We start from the raw sequence: 14494 nt of genomic DNA on the forward strand, positions 1-14494 counted from the left end.
GGCAGACCTCTGTGCTGTAGAGAATCTGATCTCTTCTGGCTTCATCCCTCCTTTTTATAATCTCCAATCTACATATGAATGTGTGGGTCTTGGTCTGGTCGGACTTTCTCACAGTGTTAGCCAATCAGAGAACCAGGAAGGACAATGAGGAATGGGCTGCCACATGCCCAATGCTCTTACTGCTTTTAATGGTTAGATCTCAGGGGAACAGGTCTGAGAGGGGGTGATGGAGAGACTGTATGTGAATCTGGGAAAGTGGTGACCCTGTAAAAAGAGAGCAGATCTGCTGCCTCATGTCTAGATCAATGACTTTGACTGAGCACACGCTCATCATCACAACACACACGTGGGAGACAGTGGCGGCTACAGAGAATTGTGATTGGGGGAGCTATGGGGGGGCTAGATTGTTTTAGAATATGGTCAAATTAATTTAGGCAACAGACAATAATGAATAATAATAATGACAATGACAAACGAGATTCAATTATCCTAGTTTAACAGGCCACATAACATAAATCCACATTACTAAATGTTTAGAGTTAACGATGCAAATAATTCTGTGAATGTATAATAATAAACTATAATATTATTATTTTAGCTTATTAGAGTGTAAAAATATGATTTCATAGTTTAGTTTGTTACTTAGAAGTCAGTCCTTTATTTTTCATATATTTAATTAATTAATTGATTCCATAAATATTTTTCATCACAATATGGTTAGTGGGGAAGGGGGCTTCAGGGGGGCTCAGCCTTCATCGGGTGGGGGGGCTTAAAGGGATAGTTCACCCCCAAAGACTTTTATTTTCTATCGGTTAGTCACCCCATGGAGACTTGAATTCATGGATATTTTTTGGTTTTCATCGCGTTCCTATGCCAATAATTTGATGACCGGCAGCGGTTCCGGTAGGAGAGTCTCCTTTGTATCTCCTACCGGAACCACTGCCAATTGATCCACTGGTCATCAAATTATTGGCTTAGGAATGCTACAAAAACAAAAAAAATATCCATGGGTGACTAACCGATAGAAACAAATATTTTTTTGGGGTGAACTTTAAGTCTCGGCTACAGTTCGAGAGGTATGGGCCAAAACTTGAATCGAGCTGTCATAGTTCAACCATAAGGCCAATTTTAAAGGATTGGTGGGGCGGTTCTTCCTTGGCCTATACTGGCAGTGTGTGTGCAAAGTCTCAAGGCAATCGGACACTGCATGCGTTCATGATTTTGTGCAAAACGGACCTCTCTCTCAAAGTTTGAAAGCCAACCATAGCCAATCAGAAAGGGATCTGAAAAAGCAGGCTCACGTGACCACTAAGATCATGTGTACCGATTTGCGTAAGTTTGGGACAAAATCTGTAGGAGCAGTAGCACAAAGTGTGTTTTGAAGTCAACGGAAAATGGCAGAAAATACAGAATTGGGTCAGAATTGGGTCTGGCAGAATTGGGTCGAGGCATCATGATCCAAGAAATCCAGAGAAAAAAATATTTTGATTGTACGTCTTACGGTTCAAGAGTTATAGTGCCAAACACATTTGAAAAATGCCCTCTGCTTCTTGCTTGGCCAACTGGGAGTACGCATGCACAGTTTCACACCGATCGGTCCAACGGCGCCGGAGATTAGCTGTTCACAGACGGACGGACGGACGGACGGACGGACGGACGGACGGAGTAACCCTGAGTGAAAACACAATCCTCCGCCTTCGGCCATTCCGGCCTTCTAGCTGGGATAATTTTGTTTACACATTTACATGAGAAAGCTACTTGAATGAGCATTTCTGCCGCATTTGTTGCTATTTTAACCATGCACAATATGTATATTTGACATTGTATATTGTTATTTGACATTGTACCCAATAGGGCATTGTGTTCTAGTTATCTGATATTGTTTCCTTGTGTCTTTCTTTCTCAATTCTTTATAACTTCAAACGGCAAAATGTTGGGAGCTTGTATACAAGAATGAATTTCACCTTCTCTTTTACATCTGTAAACTTGTGATGCGATAATAAAGTGGAATCTGGAATCTGGAAACAATAAGAACATATTGTCTCAATGTGATCAATATAGTGATGGGAAAATCAGCTTTCTTCATATCAGGTTTCTTAAATTGATTGCATACTTGATTACTTTAAATTAGAATTACGTCCCATAGTTTTCCCAGAATACACAATCTTAGCCAATACACCTAATTCTGTATTTGGAAAAAGAAGAAGAATTTGATAAATTAAAGGTAGGGTAAGTGATATTCCTCTGTTAAAATAACATGTTAAATAACTATATTCTGAAAAGCATTTTCAGGTTGGGATACTAATTGTATCCAATCAGGAGAGAGAACTGTCTCATAAAGAATAAAGGATAAACAATATAAAATTGAAGCTGGTAAATGGGTACTCGCTCCTGATTGGTTGAAAATGCGCAACCCACCTGAAAATGTATTTTCAGTTTCCCTGTTATTGAACAGACACTATAGCAATGAATACTATTAGAATATAATGCTTTAACCTAACCCTAACCCTTACAAAAAAAAACATTTTGTTTTGACCAACAACACCTTTAAAATGATGTAGACATTTGTAGGTTGATTTTTTGAAATACACTTCGACACATATGTGAATGTTATTTTCAAAGTCTTTGATGAACTGAACAATCAAAATTGATGTTAAATGACACAAGTTATTTAATCTGTTTCAGATTAAACAGATGTTTCTCTTTCGCAAGTCATGTGAGTAGAGAGTTGCTCAGAGTTTCCCACACTTAGTCCTGTGTGCTGTGGTCAATGCACTACAAAAGGACTTTGAATGGACCTTTAGTGACGGCTGTTACCTCTGTGTTGCTGAGACAGAACCTGACGTCACATACCATCTGGAGGGAAAGGATCTCATTGGCCTAATCAGTGGATTTATCATTAACATTATAAAAAAAAAAGTAATACAAAAAAAAAGTTGCGAAACAATAACCTGGCAAATATTACATATGTTCACATGAATCTAACTATGTTTTGTTTTATAGGTTTTAGTTATAATGATAAGTTACATACTGCAAAACACAGACTCCCCTTGAATTCCTTGATGAATGTTTCATTATCAAACATGAGGGTGGGGGTTTGAGATGGCGCCTTTCTGAAGTGTGCCAATTCCCCTCTGAGAATAGTCAGGTGCTGGTGGGGTTGAGGATGCTAAAGACATTGAAGACATCATCAAAAAAACTGTCACTGAACATTTAACTAGGAACACTGCCATGTGCTTAGTTAAATGTTAATTCCCACCCAATAAATTCCCAATAAACGACCTTAAAAAAATCGAACAAACAAACAAAACAAGGAACAAACAATAGCTTACTTTTGGAAAACACACAAAGAAACAAAACATAATACATAATATACGTATAACGTATATACAAGCTACAAAAATTTTACTCCAGGATATCTTACTTTTAACTCAATTTATACTGCTACTTTACTACTTTATTCTCACCTTAGCCGTAGATCTATCTCTCTACTATACCTGTCTGTCTGTCTGTCTGTCTGTCTGTCTGTCTGTCTGTCTGTCTGTCTGTCTGTCTGTCTGACACCTACCTACCTACCTACCTACCTACCTACCTACCTACCTACAGTACCTACCTACCTACCTACCTACCTACCTACCTACCTACCTACCTACCTACCTACCTATCTATCTATCTATCTACCTATCTATCTATCTACCTATCTATCTATCTATCTATCTATCTATCTATCTATCTATCTATCTATCTATCTATCTATCTATCAATCAGTGTCCATAGAGACGCCCATCAACCTCTGACTCCCCCAGGGTAGAGGTCTGGATCTATTGTCCCATAGGGGCTCTGTGAGTGAGGTTTCTCTGGTTTCCCACACTCTGTCTATTGACTGCTTCCATTGGGACAATAGAAGTGTGTCGTATAATGTCTCAGCCAGGTTGTACGGCTGAAGGCCGGAGACTATGTTTTCGCCCCTGTCTGTCCATCCCTGTGTGTATGTCCGTCCATCCGTGTGTGTGTGTGTGAGTGTGTGTCAAGCTAATTTCTGGCACCGTTGCACCAATTGGTGTGAAACTTTGCAGACACACTCCCTGGAGGCCAAGATAGGACCTTTGCTCCAAATGTTTCACATCTGCCTGTGATAGTGCCACAATCTTTTTTTATATTATTCCTACATATTTTGTCCAAACCTCACGCAAATCGATACACACTATCTCTATGGTCATGTGATCAAGACCTTTTTGTCCAGTTTTTCACATTCCATTCTGATTGGCTAAATGGTAACTGGTGCATTTATATAGCGCCTTTATCCAAGGCGCTTTACATACAATGATTGTGCAATACATTCACCCATTCACAAAAACCTTCATACACAGATAGCTGGAGGAAACCATGCAAGGCACCAGCTCATCGGGAGAACCTCCACCCCAAATTGTTCACATCGGCCTCATGGTGGCGCTGCAATAGCCCACTTCACATTTTGGCCAATAAATCATGAACCACCTACTTGTACAATAAAAAAAATCCCTGGATTGTTTGGATCCTCAATCTCCATATTGACCAAATATTTCGCATTTTTGTTTTCTTCAAAACACACTTTTTGCTACTACTATTATAGATCTGTGGGGTCATGTGATCAAGATGTAATTTTGATCCTATTCCAAGTTTGTATGACTGACTTCCAAAGTTTTACTATGAAATGTTTTATCGTTTATGAAATATTTAACCCAGAACCCAGTAAAGTCTATGGGAAATGAAGATGAAACTTTTTCAGAGATAGCTTCATAGACTTGTTTGACAGCACTATCATCAGTGTTGTGTAAATGAATGTCTTTTGTAAATTTTTTACACATTAATTAATCTATATTAATTCATGTTAATGTGTATTTTCAGAAATTATTTAACCACTTAAAGCCTTAATACTTAGTAAACTTGACTGTTGGCTCTGTACTTGGTTTGCTCTTTTTTCCCTCCACACCAAACTTCCTTGCCAAAAATAGCCGATCTACAAGCTCACAACACCTCGCTGTTGAAGACCCCTGTTTTAAAGGAACAATCTGTATGCTGGTCAGTGGTGCTAAGTAACTAAGTACATTAACTCAAGAACTATACAAAAATGTACAGTATTTGTACAATTCACAGTATAATAATAATGAGGTACTTTTACTTTACTTTCCATTTATATTACTTCTACTCCACTAAGTCTCAGATGCAAATATTGTACTTTTTACTACATTACAATTACAACATTTGATGCTGTAATACAAAACATTCATTAACCACTGAAGTCCTATGTCATACTTTCGCAGTTTAAAAAAAGCCGATCTACAATGTGACGCGTTATGAGCTTGTAGATCTAGAACATTTAGAATATTTTAGTACTTTAGCTTGGTACACAAAGCACTGCCCGAGACTGAACATTTCTACTATTTTCTACATGCGAGCCCACACGATTTCAGCAGGAACTGCACATTTGTAGTTTATCATGTCGTGTCAAGATAAACTGTTAGGATTCATTTGCTGCAAGTTCAGTATTCATTATGTAGTCCATTATGTCGTATGTATGTGTTTCGCCCTTCCTGCTGTATTGTATGGCATCCAGGTTGGAATGGGATAAACTAATGGAAAAATATATACTTTCATACCCTGTGTCATGGAAAGAGTGTTCAAGCAGATTTCTCAAGCATAGTGCTGATACCATAGATACCTGATTGGAAGAGTAACAAACCAACCAATAGCAGGACAGCTATACACCCCCTTCCCCATCCCCAGTATAGGCCACACCCCTCATAATTAGCTAGTTAACATCAGGTGTGTCTGTCCTTCTGTTTGCTCAATTGATTTCTGCATCATCCAAGCTTTTAGTTCAATTCTGGTGTTAAAAGGTACATTTTCAGTTGCATTTGTTGTTCAGAATGTCACATCAAAAGCCATAATCAATCATAATGGAACATGTTGAGGTAGTGATGCTCACAGTACATTTGTCTGACAGCTTATTTTTTATCTAATGGGCAGCAACTGTTTGCCCACCTTGGATTACCTTATTTATTATTTGATTCAAATGTTATATCTGAAATAATACTTTTATTAGTCACATTCTTTAAAGTCCAACATTCCTATTATTACTTTAGAGTTAATAGCACCAAATCCACATTGAATGTAGTTGCCAGATTGATGTAGTGGATTCTGTTACTGGAGCTCTGAGAAGTTTAGCCCCTTTCGGGACCCTGTTTACCTTTTTTGCATTTCCCAAATACAAAAAAGGTAAACAGGGTCCCGAAAGGGGCTATGAGAAGTTAAATGTCCACCTTGGTCTTGATTGTAGTATACTTTCAAATCAAATGTACTAATGTATCTATGTCTACATCTTGCAAAAACAATAACCGTAAGTATATTTCCATTATATATGCAATTATGCATGGTTTTACACCTTAGTGTGTTTCTCTGACATGCTGCCTACTGTACATGGATACATTATTCACCAGAATATCACTTACATATGCCATAGAAACAAAACCCTTTTTCTTCAACTGTATTGGTGTAAACTATGCATGGACTGTAATTATAGATTCATGTAAACACATGAACTCCTAAGAGTCTTTGTGCTAGGAAAACCACATCAGGGTACTGAGGGAAAATCACTTGCTCAATTTGGCTTGGTCTTATGTGATCTGTATCCACTATCCAGACAAACCTATCAGGTAATGAGTCATTTGATCACTGAAAAATGTTTGATATCTTGTGAATGGAATGGTTCAAATATTTTGCACACAATAGAAAGGCAAGTCTGTTGACATAATAGTTATTGTACAGCTTGTGGCCTACTTCATGTACTGATGCGTGTGAGTGCTGTCAGCCATCCACTGTGGAAAGCAGTGATAACAGGAGCACGATCATGTTTCACCCAAGAGCGGCCGTCTTGGAAAGGTTCCAGGTTCGATCCCCGGCTCTTCCTGGCTATGTGTCAAAGTGTCCTTGAGCAAGACATTGAACCCCTAACTGCTCCCGGTGAGCAGGTTGGTGCCTTGCATGGTTTCCTCTGCCATCGGTGGGTGAATGTGAAATGCAATGTAAAGCGATTCGGAGAAAAGCGATATATAAATGCAGTCCATTTATATTAATGCAGTCCATTTCGTGCTCCCACCTGTGATCACTGCTTTCCTCAGCAGTGTGCTAAAATAATTGTCACAGTAAATCATCTTTGTGGTCAGCTATATTATAGCGCTTCTAGCAGCATTGTTTGATGACACCCAATAAGCAGATATTTCTAATAAATGAGACCAGGTTGTGTAGATTGTTGGACTGTGGCACACATCCTTAGTGCATCCTTAGTTCTCCTTTAACCAGATAACATATCAGGATAGTTAAAGGGCTTTGACATCATAATGCCACCCTGACAGTCTGTAGCTAATATGATTACTGATATATCTAATAATAATTTTTTCCTCTTTTCCGTGTAGGTCTGATATGGATACGGCACAGTTTGTGAATGCACTTCCTCCATCTCATCCAGTACCAAATGGAGCAAATGCAAATCCTCGACCTAATACTACTGCTGGCGCTCCCAACCTTGGACAGCATGGCCCCCAATACAGTGGTCCAGAACCCTACAACCCCCTGGACCCCCACTGGGCAGCTCCAATGCATTCTCAAGCCCACCCTCCCCGGCCTTACTTTTACATCCCCTCCATGCCTCCACCTCCTCAGTATCAGTGGCCCATGCCCTTCCCCTGTAACCCTTTCACAGGATTCCCTGGCATGGGTGAGTTATTTTTTTTCCCTTTTCCATGACATATTTAACATAACAAACACATCTGATAAACCTGGCATCCCTCTTCTTTCTTGATTCTCAGGCTACAGTATGGTCATGCCCCCATTCCTACCCAACCCCTACATGGAGGCTCCGGGCTACATGTTTCCTCACCCTCATCTCCCACCGGTCGACTACCGGCGCTTGCTCCACCCCCAAGTTCCTGGAGTACCATACCACAATCAGAACCAAAACCGCCGCTTCCGGCCTCCACACAATGCTTATGTCCCCAGAGAGATGGTGAACTCGGAGGTGCAAACTGAACCGGCATCAGCCGTAATGAGAGGCCTTTACACTGAAAGAAGCACCTCATCAGGACGTGGAACCATGTCCACGACCTCGTCATCCCCAGGCTCCTGCTCGGGAAGGCAGGCCTGCACTGAGGAGGAAAATAACTGCCCCTCCCCTGATCGCAATGTCAAAGATGACTTCCAGGTTGGCGGGCAAGGTTGTGGCAGGAGCACGGCCAAACATGACTTTGAAACCTCCCCTGCGAGGCCTAAGACTGTGCTGTCATGTGTCAGGACACCTTTGGAAATGCATAAAGGGAGTGTTGGTGAGGACAACATTGCTCCAGGTGTTCGTAGGAGCATCAGCAATTGTGAAGGGTGGTCAGTGGCGTCCAATGACAGCTTGGTGCCTGTCTGTAGCTCCTCTGACCGAGAGGATGATGTTGTCACCAAAGAAAGACGTGTCTCTTTCCCTGATCTCGTGATGGGTGGTGGAGGGGACTCAACAGGTGGTCTGCCAATTTGTCCAATATTGACGCAGGGTGAGGACCATATTCCCACACATGACGAAACTGTGGCTGAGAAGGAAACCATCAATCAACATTTAACTGACAGGAGGAGTAATAAGTCAGTAGAAGATGATGATGAACATGGTACTAAGGCGAGGGAGAGCCTATCAGAGAGTAGAAAAGCAAATGTGTCCCTGTGGTCAGTTAATTCCGTCGCGTCTCACATCCGCAGAGAGAGGCTGCTCCAAAATGGATTTCTAGATCAACTTCATGCATCAAGTCAAGTCTGTAATGATGAACCTGAGCCAGAAGATGAGACTGAGGCTGGTTCTCTTGAAGACTCCATAGATGTCATTCCTTGTCAAATATACTTCAACTCTCCAAAGACAAAAATGAATGAGTCTGTGTGGTCTGTGGAGTCATTGGCCCCCTACATCCCCTCTAATGAGTGGTTGATGCGGAATGGCATATTGCAGCCTGATGTAGTTGTTGAAGAAGTTACATATGAAGGTAAAAATTATCTTTTGACAAATGGCAGCGACCTTAAAGTCAAGAAAAACAGAAGGCTGAGTCGTCGGTTTTCGATGTCGTCTGTTGACTCTGTAATAAGTTTCCCCTCGGCCAGCAGGGTTGCTGAACAATTTGATATGTACAGCCAAAATAGGTCCCCTCTGATCTCCCAGGAAAAATCTTTGATTACCTCAGCTCATGAGCGAGGTCCACATCAGAAGTTGGAAATAGAGTCTGAAATTAAACGGTCTGAAAAAATAGTTGCGAACGCAACACAAGACCTGAATATGGAACCTTCAGAAAGGGAGGAAGCTTCTCTGGCTTCACCCGCTGTTGTCCCCAGCAAAATAAATGCTTCCATTTCCAGTGCTGAAGAGGGAGAGAAGGATGTCTCTGAAAAAGGGTCTTGTGAAATCAAGAAGTACGAAAAAATTGTTGGAAAGGCAAAACAAGGACTTAATATAAAGCCTTCTGTAGTCTGTCTAGCCAGAATAAGTCACAATAGGTCCCCCCTGGCCTTGACCTCCCAGCAAAATGTTGACATTGTAATCAGTACCCCAGCTATTGAGCTAGGCTCACATAAGAGACTAGAAATAGAGTCTGAGATTAAACGGTCCGAAACAATGGTTGAGAACCCAGCACAAGGCCTGAATATGGAGCCTTCAGAAATGGAGGATTATTCCCTGGCTTCACCTGCTGTTGGCCTCAGCAAAAAGAATGCATCCATTCCCAACGCTGAAGGGGGAGAGAAGGAAGTCTCTGAAAAATGGTCTTCTGAACCCGAGGCTAATCGAAGCCCAAACCAGGAAGCTTTGAATGTTAGAGAGCAGGAGGTGGGAAGTTCATGCTCTCCAGAGCGATTGGAATCCATCCTCCCCAAAAATCCAGCAAAGGAGAAAAGCCCATGTGTTGGTCAGCCGAGCCCCAACAATGAAGAAGTGGGACAAGAGACAGAGAAGGAATTTTGTGAACCCAAGCAAATTACGCTGGAAGTAATGGGCCAGAAAATGGACGATGTGTCTCCGTCTAAGGCACACTTGGTGGACTGTGGTGTACAGTGTTCTTTTAAGTCCAGGGGCAACAAGAAGAACCTTTACATGAATCCTGGTAAGTTTCTACTGTACTCATTATTGTTTAACTGTCTGCAGGCAACTATAGGAACAAGTTAGCCCAACAGAGCATGAGATTTATTTGAACCACACTTCATGAGATAAAGCTTTTGTTTTTTTGTGTTCTTGGACAACTGACATCCTAAACTTCACCCATAGAGTTCAACGCATTGACAATGGAAGACCTATTGGCACTGAACTACAAAGCATTGCCTGTTGAAAATGCACCTTTACTCTATTTTTATTTCTACCTCTGAACTGTATTCTATTTTTAAAAACCTGTCTGTCACCCACAGACTCTCGGAGGATGTATAAGGCCAGGGTTGACGAGGATACTTATGAGGTTGGTCACGTGCCGAGAAACTCAAACAAGCATGGGCAACGCAAAAACTGGTCACAGGGTATGAAGCCTACTCCATCATAACACATTGCAGAAATGTCATGTCAATGATCAGTTAGGCTATTTATGTATTGTTAAACTTTAAACATGATCATTGAATATTTAACTATTATAGATCAGTTGGGCTATTTATGTATTGTTAAACTTTGATCATGATCATTGAATATTTATATTCAATTAACATTTGTAATTCTTATTACATTAATTACAATTAATAATTTTAATTATTTCTGTGTGGGCCAGCAATAGTAGGCTACTTCACAAGCTAATGTGACAAAGACTGAACTTTATTGTATTGGGGGGGTTAGGTTGGTATGGGGGCTTGCAGGGGTGTTGTAGGGGAGGGTATGGGGGGTTGGTGATGGGGTGGGGGCTCAGGCTTCAACTTGCATGGGTTCTGGTTGTATTTTAATTTTCAGGATTAGAAAAAAAGTAGGCTATAATTTAAATCCTATGAAGTATATATCATTTTAATCCTATGACAACTGTGTAACTGAAGAAAATGCAAGAAACGATCATTTTTGCACAACGATCATTTTTGCACAATCATGTCAGAATTTTAATGTGCGTAAGAGTGCTCTTGACTGTGCATAGCTTCTGTGAATGTGAGAAACTTAATGTACACTGCACAAGTAACGTTCTTAAGAACGGTTGGTGAATGAGGCCCAATGTCGAGACTAATTCAAGTCTTGAGGATTTTACTGGGTATACTATATACTAAAATATAAAGCCTTGCTGTTGTTATTTATTTCCCCCTTCTTATAGATAACAGAAGACAGAGGGACTGGCAGGATGAGCCATACAATAACACCTGGAACAGACCTGGGAAACCAAAAGGTCAGTATTGCCTTGGACTGCAGTGGAGCTCAGATGTGTCATGTATCATCACATGGCTGTGCTTGTATCAGAGAGCAATACAGTGTTGCCAAACTGTCAGCAGGTTCCAACATGTACTTTGAAACCAGAGCTGTTGCAGACTATGTAATGAGTAGAGAGAGACCGCCTACAGTATAGGTCTAACTTATTAGTGACTATTACATTTTTGGAGGTGAAATTGTTGGACTGTGGACATGCTAATATCAAGTCTGTTTTGGTATATTCTAATCAATCACCCTTGTTACAGGTGGCAATGGACCGAAACAAAGATAAATGACCTGACATCATGGTACCTTTTTATATAGGAATTTTAACCCTAAAACATTTCTAATTTGTTTTCAATAAATTGTATAATAAACTATTTTCAATAACATTTACATTTTTGTTGATTTATTATGAATTGCTTTTTTGGGTCACACGTTAAGCTTTTACTATTTTATTTATTTATCTACAATCTACATTGTATTCATGTGCAGGCTTTATAAAATAGTGCTGCATAATTGTTGTAGCCGTTTTCTATTTGTAAAGTTGGCAAGGCAAGTATTTGCATAGATTGCATTACAGGTCGGACCAATTTACCAAACTCTGTATAACTCTCATATCATTGCATGTTCACCATCATAGCATAACGAGGTACATAATGTTGATCTTGGACAAAAATATGCAGTTGATTGTTAATTGTTCTTGGAGAGGATTTACGAAAGAAATATGACATTATATAAATTGAATATTGTGTGTAACATTACTCCATTCTAGAGTAGTAAAGGAAACAAATTGAAAACAAAATGGATATTAAAAACTGATCAGGTCTCTCTGATGATCACCAGCCTCACCAGAAAATGATAAATAATTTTAAAGGATACCGGTAGACTAAACATACTTATAGTAAATGTATGACATGTCCACAAAGTACAGCAAAAGTGTTATGCATTTTATTTATTTTTGTTTAACTTACAGATCAAAGGAGCTTTAGACATATTTAACAGAATCTTCTACAAATATATACATTTTGTTCAGTTTTGTATAACACAGTTCTTTGACAGTAATTTTTGACCAACAATATTGATTGATCCATATTATGTTCAGTTTCTCAAACTGCAGCTCCAGTCTGTAGTTTTCAACCATGGCCTCTAGAGGGCAATGTTGACTGGATGTTGACAAGTGTCCCCCAGTCCAGCAGTCTTGTATCTTCACCTCATCCTTGGACAGGAAATGCACCACCTCTTAGAGAAGCCCTAAATTGGGAAATATCTTAAGTAATTTATATCAAAGCTAATGTACACTGTTGCACTTAATTTGATTTAAAAAGATCACATTTAGTGCTGTTTAGGTCTGTTCCAGTATTTTACAATACTACTTGGGAACCACGCAAGTCGGGAACGATGCAGTACCCATTGTACATGTTGTCAGAGTACTTGGTGTGGTTTTCACTACCATACAGCTGATCGATAAAATATGGATATACTGGGATCCCTGATGTCTTCAAAAACTGCAGTTGTCGTGTTGATGCCGTACTAGTCCAGCAGACTCAGGGACAGATAGATGCAGACGTTTCCTGCAGTGTCCTGTAAAATATCTATAATATCTATAAAAAACACAGACTTATTTCTTTCTATTTATGGATCGTTGTATTACACTTACTCACAAACTGCTTTTGATTTTTAATTTCACAATTGGAGAACAACACTGAGCTATGTCTAACTATGATGTCACATTTATAGAAATATGTACAAATATAGAAATGTCAAATTTAGAATTAAAATGTGTTGTCTAAAACGGCACGGTTTATATTGTATTGGATGTTGTCCAAGTGATGGAACATGAGCATCGCCAACAGGTGTAAATGGTGTTCCCATTGTCGCAGAATAAACCCAATCATACTCAATATACAATAACCAGTTATTGCAAGGTTGGACTGGTAAGAGACATGCATTGATAAAACAATGAAACAGAGGAAACAATATTCATGAATTTCTTTTTGTTTAATAGTGAACAAAAAATATCTGCAAATCTTCATCGGTATGTGATACCATAATAAGGCAAAAGAAAAATAAACAATATGTTTAGACAAACAAAATAATATTTCCCTTTAATAAGAGATAATAATTACCCTATATAGATACCCAACTTTCTGTGAGAGTGGCCAGCACTCTGTCATTTAAGTGTAAATCCAAGGTCTCACTTAATTTCAAGCAGCTTTGGTCTACAGTCAGGCCATGTACTGTAGTAATAATAGTTTGTTAAAACTTTGCAGCATCAGAACATAGTCAAGAAAGTTGTCTATCATAGAAAAATACTTTAGTACTTATAATTTGACCCAGGTATACTAGGTAGGCTACATGGTGTATAAATGTGACATTAATCTTTCTTAAAGAAAGCCTTTAGCAGTACAACTGCTTCATACAATGCATTGCATTTCAAAATTATCCACTGATTTGCAACTAACAGATAATTAACAAATCATCTCCCTTTCACATCATGAAGTAAATGCAAAAACAAAACAAAAACGCAGGTGCAATCAGGAGCTCAAATCAATAATCCAGTCCAGATGTGAACAGCTCATGAAAGTCTTTCAACTCTTCTTGGCACAGAGGTGCTAAATCTTCATCTGAGGTGGGAAAGAGACGTAGGATGTCTCTTGAACATTTAGAGTAGCCGTTGTGTGACAGCAGGGTCTTTCTCAGAGTGAAGAAGGACAAAGTCCTCTCCAGGAGGTCTGAAGCAGGGATCCCATTCTGCAGGTGTTCTCCGATCAGAACCTTCAGCTTCTCTACACCTGTGCTGCATTTCCTCTCCAACATGTGGAGTATACATCTGTACCTGTGAGAATCGAAAGAACAGCCATGAATACTTAGTTTCTAATGACTTACACTTTGATCACATTTGCGAGCTCACTACAGGACCTGGTGTGTAGTTAATATATAACTACACACCATGTCCATACCAGGGATTTTACATGTACAGTATATAAAATATGCAAAACAACCATGTGTGTACATCTGAGAAGCTTAAAAACGTCTTTAAAGAAAACTATGTCAAAGAAAACAGTGTCATTG

The sequence above is a fragment of the Gymnoscopelus microlampas genome, assembly GCF_963454915.1.
Source record: "Gymnoscopelus microlampas genome assembly, chromosome: 7".
Taxonomy (NCBI): Eukaryota; Metazoa; Chordata; class Actinopteri; order Myctophiformes; family Myctophidae; genus Gymnoscopelus; species Gymnoscopelus microlampas.